Raw genomic sequence first — 7,922 nt, forward strand, 5'->3', positions numbered from 1 at the left:
CCCTTGTTTCCCTGAGGCTCTGACACCTGCCCAGTGACTCTGTCCCCAATGCCTCTCCCTGGCCGGATGATCATCGCTCTCTTTCCCGGCACTCACCCAAACTTTCTTACCCCACTTCCACCACCTACAACCCCCCTGTCATGTCCCACCCACTCACCCACAGGGCCAAGGGTAATGAGGTGGGGGAGGGTCCAGGCTGTACTCACACAGCTTGTCGAAGGACAAGTGAGAGCAGGAGTCCTGGAGCAAGAGGTGAAGGGCATAGTTTACTGTAGCAACCAGCTGAACTGGGCTACATTCTCCAGGGTGGGGGTAGAGAGAGGACTGGCTCAGATGGGACAGATATCCCTGTGCCAAGGGTCAGGAGATTTTCCAGCTTGGTGAAGGTATGGGATGCTGCCACTGGCAAGGAGACTGGACCACTGCCCTCCCCACATCTCCACCATCTGGGGGTCCCTGGAGCAGCAGGTTCCAAGGCCTGTCGGTGGGGAAAGGGGGAGGTTCAGTAACTGGGGTGGGGCAGTTCCAATGCATGATCGATTGGAGATGGGCCTAGTGAGAGGATCGGTCCAGTGGGAGGATAGACATGATGGGGAATGGGCCTTTGGGGCAGGCCCAGTGGAGGGCTGGGGCTTCAAGATGGGTCTAGTGGGGAGGCAGGGGCTTTGGGCACCAGCCAGTGGGAGACAATGGCTTTGGGAATGGACCTGGTGGGGGTCAGGGGCTTTGGGGTGGGACCTGTGGGGAATTGCGTTTGTGGGAGGACCTGTCGGGCAAAATAATTAGTGACAGGCTGAGTAGGGAACTGTATTGGGGACAGAATCGCTAGGAGTTGGGAGGACCCGGTGGGGATGCGATTGGGAATGGATCCAGTGGGGGATGGTATTGGGGTGTGATCTGGTGGGGGACGGTATTGGGGTTGGATGCAGTGGGGGAATGGATTGGGGATGGACGCAGCGGGGGATGGGATTGGGACGGATTCGTCTGGAGACGGGATTTTGGATGGAATCGGCAGGGACAGGATTGGGGACAGACCCGGCGGGGGGTGGGATTGGGGACAGACTCGTCGGGAGACAGGATTTTGGATGGAACCGGTGGGGACAGGATTGGGGATGGACCCGGCGGGGTACGGTATTTGGGTTGGACCCAGAGGGGACGTGATTGGAGATGGACCCAGTGAGGGATAATATTGAGGATGGACCTGGCAGAGGAAAGTTTTGGAGATGGACCCAGTGGGGGATGGACCTAGCAGGGGACTGCCCACTGACTCTGTCTTCAATGCCTCACACCATCTTTGCCAGATGATCACAGCCGGATGATCACCGCTCTCTTTCCCAGGTCTCAACCGAACTTTCCTACCCCAATTCCACCACCTACTACCCCGTCGTCATGTCCCACCCACTCACCCACAGGGTAATGAGGAGGGGGAAGCTCCTGGCTGTGGTCACATAGCTCATTGAAGGACAAGTGGGAGCAGGATTCCTGGGGCAAAAGGTGAAGGGCAGTGTGTACTGTAGCAGCCAGCTGAACTGGGCCACATTCTCCAGGGTGGGGGGAGAGAGAGGACTGGCTCAGATGGGACAGATATCCCTGTGCAAAGGGTCAAGGGATTCCCCAGCTTGGTGAAGGTATGGGACGCTGCCACCAGGAAGGTGATGGACCACTCTGCCCTCCCCACATCTCCATTGTCTGGGGGTCCCAGGAACAGCTCAGATTCCAAGGCCTGTGGGTGGCAGAAGGGGGAGGTTCAAGAACTGGGGTGGGGTAGTTGTGATGGGTGATCGATTGGAGAGGGTCCCAGTGAGGGAGGACAGACCTGATGGGGGTTGGGCCTTTGGGTACAGGCAAATAAGGGAGGGGGGTGGGGATGGGGACTTTGGGCTGGGCATGTTGGGGGGACGGGCTGGGTGAAGGCCCTTGTTGGAGTCAGGAGCTCTGGGAACAGTCCAAGCAATGGGTGGAGCATTGGTGACGGGCCCATTGGGGGTCAGAGGCTTTGGAGATGGGACCGGTGGGGGATAGGTGCTTTGTTGACAGGCCCGGAGGTGAACAGGGTTTTGGGGATGATCTCAGCAGGGGGAGGGGTTTGGGGATGGGCGTGGTGGGAAATGGGGGCTTTGGGGATGGGTCTGGTGGGTGACGGGACAGTATTGGGGATGGACCCAGAGGACGGAGACAACCCCTGGAGCTCCGGTTCACCATAGGGTCACTCACCTTGGTCCACGGTCCTGCACTGATCTGCGGGAATGTGAATTCAGAGCAGTTTCGGTTCATCTCCCGGACCTGCTCCCTGGTTGAGATCCCCAATACCTGTTGGGACAGAAACCACCTTCACCACTGCCTCGGGGTGGGGCAGCAGGAGGGTGACAAGGGGAGGGGATGCAGTGTATGTGTACCAGGTCAGGGACATGGGACGAGCCCTAGAACTGGGGTGGTGGTGAAGGCTGAAACCTTAGGGGCCTTTAAGCTGCTCTGAGTCACGTGGATGAAAGAAAAATGGAGGGTTATGAGGGAGGAAGGGGTTAGTTATTTTTATTTTGGTAGGAATACATCAGTCAGCACAATATCGAGGGCCGAAGTGCTTGTACTGTGCTCTCATGTTGTACGTTAAACCTGTCGGTGTTTCAGCAAGTGGAGATGTCAGGGTGGCAACGCTGTCGACTGGCACATTCCAGGCTGCAGGAGTCATGCTGAGGGATGGACAGTGGGTTGGCGCAGCCAACACGAAGGCAACATGGGGATGGATCATAATCCTCCCATTATCGGGCACTGAGAGGCTGAGACCAATGGGAACTCGTCCAACAGCAGAGGAGGGCAGTAATCACACAGTATCAAAGTGGTGGCAATGAAGGTAAACAGAGATGTATGCAGCAATGTGTAGTGAAGGGAATATCTGGATACAACAGGAGGAGGAGAAAAGACTTGGAATGGTCTTCCTCTTTGGAAATAATTTGTAAATAAAGTCAATTTTGTGGGGTTGGGGGAGGGGAAGAGAAAAGCCCTACTCAGTCAACTTTGCTTCATGAGATACATTCTCCGATCCAGGAAATCTCTTCTGCACCTGCTCCAAAGTACAAGGACAAATTTATTACCCTTGGATAGCACAAGTACGACCTGATAAGTGGGGTAAACATACGTAAACACACAACCAAGCCCTAACACCAACAGACAAATGATACATGTGCTGCACGTCCAGAAATATAACTCCATATTGTTGAATAAATAGCAGAGTTGAGGAGTATTTGTATGAGCAGCTCATCAATCATTCCATGTTCTCCGTGCCTGGAGGAAGAGGCTGTTCCTAGGTCTGGTGGTACCGGCTCTAAAGTTCCTGGATCTCTTTCCCAACAGGAATAACTGGATGATGCTGTTGGCCGGGTGAAGGGGTCCTCGATGATTTTGTCAATGATCGTAGTGGATCACATTGATATTTGGGGAGGTGGGGGGCAGGAGAGTGTCCCCAGTGTTGCTCTAGGCCTCTTTAGGTCCCGTGGATTGATCTCTGATCATTTAAAAAATATATTAATTATAAATTAAATGCACAAAAAATTAACACAATTAATAATAATACAAATGAAATACAAATATACGTGGCATTTATAAAAGAAAGAATAAAGAAATCCCCCCATAAACCACCTCATCCCCCCTCCATCTGGACATGAGCAAACTGGCCTCTACTCAGCCCCCACGACACAGATATAGGCAGATATTGAGTTGTTGGGGTAGTATGAAATGGAAGGGCTGAGGGTTCTCCTGCTCTTTCCACTGCCTGTCTTCTGTCTTGCAATGCTGATTGGGTGCGCCTTTGTGTTCGCACGCTCGCTGATTGGTTGCTTCAGTTGTACGAGCCAATGGGCTGATTCGGTGAGGCCGCTATCGGATTGGACGCTGAAGTCGTGTTGGATTGATCGGCGGATTCGCGGGCTGATTGGCTCGTGCTGTGAGGAGGCGGGACGTTGGCGGGGGCCTCGCCTGCTCGGAGTCCGTCGCGTCGCCGCGAGCTCAAAATGGAAGAAGTTAGTGGCGGCGCCGTGACCTTCCTCAGCCGCGCGGTCCGCGGGGTAACTCGCAGATGGAGGGGGCGGGGGCAGGAGATAGGCAAGTCTGGTTGGCGCATGCGTGGTGAGTTCGCGCATATGTTGCAGATACGCATGTGCCGATTGAGGGCCACGAAGCGATACATTTGCGCAAGCGCCAACTGATGACTGGCGCATGCGCACAGAAATTAAGATGGCTGCCCCCATCCAATGGACCCTCAGTCACAAAGTCAATCCGGACATTTTGGGTCTTTTGTGTCCTGTGTCTGTGTTCTCGTTTGTCAAATCATTTGATTTTAAAAATAGGCTTTAAGACTTCAGGGCTCCTCGCACGAGGGCAAAACTCCGACTTGCGACCATTGTGGGATCTGACTCCATTACGGTCGCAAGTCGGGGAGGACCTGTCGGGGTCATTGGGTCGCTTAGGAAGGGATGGAAAACCAATCCATTTTTCTTTGCTTCCCAGTGCTCATAGAATGTGTCTGATTCCATTCCTTTTTCCTGTTGTAGCATCACATTCTTCATAAAGTTAGATGTTACTTTTTAAAGTTGTGTTACTTGAACAATAATGCTCCAATCCTTCTGATCCTGACGTACCATGTGTTTAAAATGCAATGTTTCTCAGTTACTTGTCCGAATGCCTTGAAAAAAATAGGGACTTTGGTGTTAACAATAGAGAGTAAAGATTTCACCAATCCTTTTGAATTTATGATCTCTGGGATTTCTGGTCATATTTTCTATTTAGGTTGGTGTATCTTGCAGACCTGTTTGGTTGCAGCAAGAAGTTATCGATTTGTAGCATCCACTGCAGCAGTGCTACCAAATAAAGAGACGTCCACACAAGGTGAGTGTAAAACAAAGACTGGCTTTACTGGTTTAAATTCCCCACGTGTGCTCACTGGCCCACCCACTTCTGGTGATGTACCCCTGACTTCCAGCAGTGACGTCATTGCATTGTGGCATCACTCTCCAGCTGGCTGGTCGCTACGCGGAAGTGAAGGGCATCTCAGCCTGCACATGGTGCTAGGCCCAGGCTCCTTCTCAGTGGTAAAGGGGTCTCTGTGCCATCTTGGACTGTCCAAGTTTTGCAGTCATTTAGCCTTTTTTGCTTGCCCGGTCACCTGGTGCACTACAATCTCAGCGTTGATAAGGGGGAAATTCTTTCAATGCTTTATTCACTTTTATTACAGAATTCTTCCTTGATTATCTGTGTAACATTGAAAATTATGGGTTTTCATGAACAGGGATCATGATTTTACTCATAATTTGGTGAGCAAATGGATGGGACATTTTTGCTAATGCCCCATGGGAAGCAAAATAAAAATGAAGTGACAAAATTAGGAAGGTTTGTTGACCCTTCCTTTTAAGCAGAATGTTAGGATAACCTTCATGTTACTTGCTGAATTAAAATGTGATTTGTCAGTTCTTAATGGCAGCTGCCATATTGGCATTGCAAGGAGAGATGGGAAATGGGTCAGGTCCTTGGTGGTCCCAGTAATGCAACGTAGAAAGATGTCACAGGGCTGAATGTGGTTTAGGGAGGGAGAGGGTATTAATTTTTAGGAAACGTATGTGGCCAGACACCTATCAATATTTTTTTGTCAAATAGAAACTCCTGCTGGTAGAAGCCATTTCCTACTTTGAACAGGCCCAATGTCATTATCCAAACAGATATTGTTAAGAGCCCAAAAGATCCCAAAACCCAGCAGCAAGAGACATTCACCAAGACAAGTGGTTTTTAAAACAGAAGTTATTTTTAATCAAATTTAATCATGAAAGTAGAATTAAACTTTCACTTAACTCTATACTTAACAAACCCAAATTAACCCCCTTTCAATTCTAAGTGCACATGTTTGTAATGTGTTTAAATTTAAGAAAAGTTATTTGGTTCACAGATCAATGTGTATAAATTTCACCAGGATTTGGTGCTCGAAAGGTAAATGCTTAGCGCTCAGGATCATTCTTGTAGGGTTTTTAGAGAGAGATTTGTTGTTCCAGGATTTCCACATTTGAGGTACCACCATTAGTCACCTCAATGTCTCACTGATGAACCTTGCCCCATTAGGGTTTTCCAGATGGTAACTTATTTCTGCAAGCTACTACAGAGTTCCATTCCTCTTATTCCAAACAACAGGAGTTCTTTCTTCTGCTCAAGCTGTTGTTAGATAAACAAAACCCAGGTGTGACTTTCCTTTAAGCCCCCTGCAGAAAAGTACTTGTAGCCATCCTGGCTCCATTTCCAAACAATGGTCATTCATTTTATGACATCAGTTTGACTAATACCAACTTGTGAATGTGAATAACTTTCTCCAGAGATCTTCAATATTTCTTCAGTCTTTCAAATAATATGTTTTAAAATGTATGTCTGTGTATGTATGTACCCTACTCTAAATCTTACCAAAGTCCCAAATATTACCAAATTCTCCAAATATATTTATCCATTACAATATCACGTAAGGAGCATTTAAGAGACTCTTAGACTGGCATACATGGGTGAAAGAAAAACAGGGTTGTAGCGGATGCACAGCGCGGTATTACAAACCACCACCATCAGTTCACAGACTTACCTGACACGTCGCGGGCTAACAGTGCTGGGTACCAAAGTACAGTGAGTGGATCAGCTGAAGCCCCTGCCTAAAGGCATTGGGCACTAATGGCTCATAGCTTTAACCTGCTGGTCCTGTGGACCAGAAGGTGTTCACTCATATTCTCATTGACAGGCAAGGAATAAAAGGTCTGTGTATGTCTGCAATAAACCAGTCTTGAGTTGACTACCTTTGTATGTGTTTGCCTATATTTAGTACCATCTACCGCAGTAGCTGCTACAGGGTATTCCTTTTTGTTAGAAATATCTAGATCAACACAACATCATGGGCCAAAGGGCTTGTACCGTGCTGTAATATTCTGTTATTTCTGTTATTGCTTGACTTTGAATATCTCTTGTAAGCTCTGTGAGACTTCAATAATGTAGCAAATGTGAACCTCAACATTGCAGTCAGGAGTTTGTATCTCCTGGTTGACTTGAGCTTTTCTCATTTTTACTCAATGCTTTATAGTTCTGGTCAGTAAGAAAATAAATATTGTGCATGTTGAATATGTCATTATGATTGAAAGTAACACTGGAAAAGTGTCAGTTACACCAAGGTAAATAGCACGCTGTAGTGGCTGATGTAGTTTCCTGATGGGCAGAAGTTCTCTCAGTGGCTACAGTGATGTGAAAATGTGGGTAAATTATTTTGTATATGATTTATACATGTTAAAATTAGCTGTTGTTTGTTCCAATTTCAGGTAGGTGTGGTTGTAAAGTGGGTAAGGATAGAAAATACTTGGGGGATCAAAAACTGGGGCTTGCATTTGATGGTGTGAAAGTTAAAATGGAAACTCAGAATAGGCTAATCTGATTAAGCAAGCCACTGGCTCTTATACTTCCACCAGAAGTGAATCTAGAATTGAATTTTGAGTCATTTATGGTAGGTAACTTCAAAGTCTGTTGATTGTAAGTCTAAATTAAGAGCCCTTTTGCCCCTGGCTGTGCTGAAATATTGTTTTGTTCATTAACTAAATCTTTCTGAGAGGGAGAATAGAGTGAAACTGCTTTCCTACTCGTTGGTCATGAATCTTGCAGTAAGATCTTTCAAATAATTACAAATTCCTAATTCCTCCCAGTCCTCGGGCATTTTCCCCTGCAATCTATAACTGTTACCACCATCCAGGGATTCTCATGCAGGGTAAAGTTTCAAATTCACTTCCTCCAACCATGTCCGTGCCCTCTGTGGCAGGAAACCCAATCAAGAGTAAATGACAGATTGACTGAGCACCTCCACTTGGATCACAATGGCCATCTTGGCTCATGGTCACAAGCTGTTTTAAGTTCCATTCCATTCC

The sequence above is a fragment of the Narcine bancroftii genome, chromosome 11, assembly GCF_036971445.1.
Source record: "Narcine bancroftii isolate sNarBan1 chromosome 11, sNarBan1.hap1, whole genome shotgun sequence".
Classification (NCBI taxonomy): Eukaryota; Metazoa; Chordata; class Chondrichthyes; order Torpediniformes; family Narcinidae; genus Narcine; species Narcine bancroftii.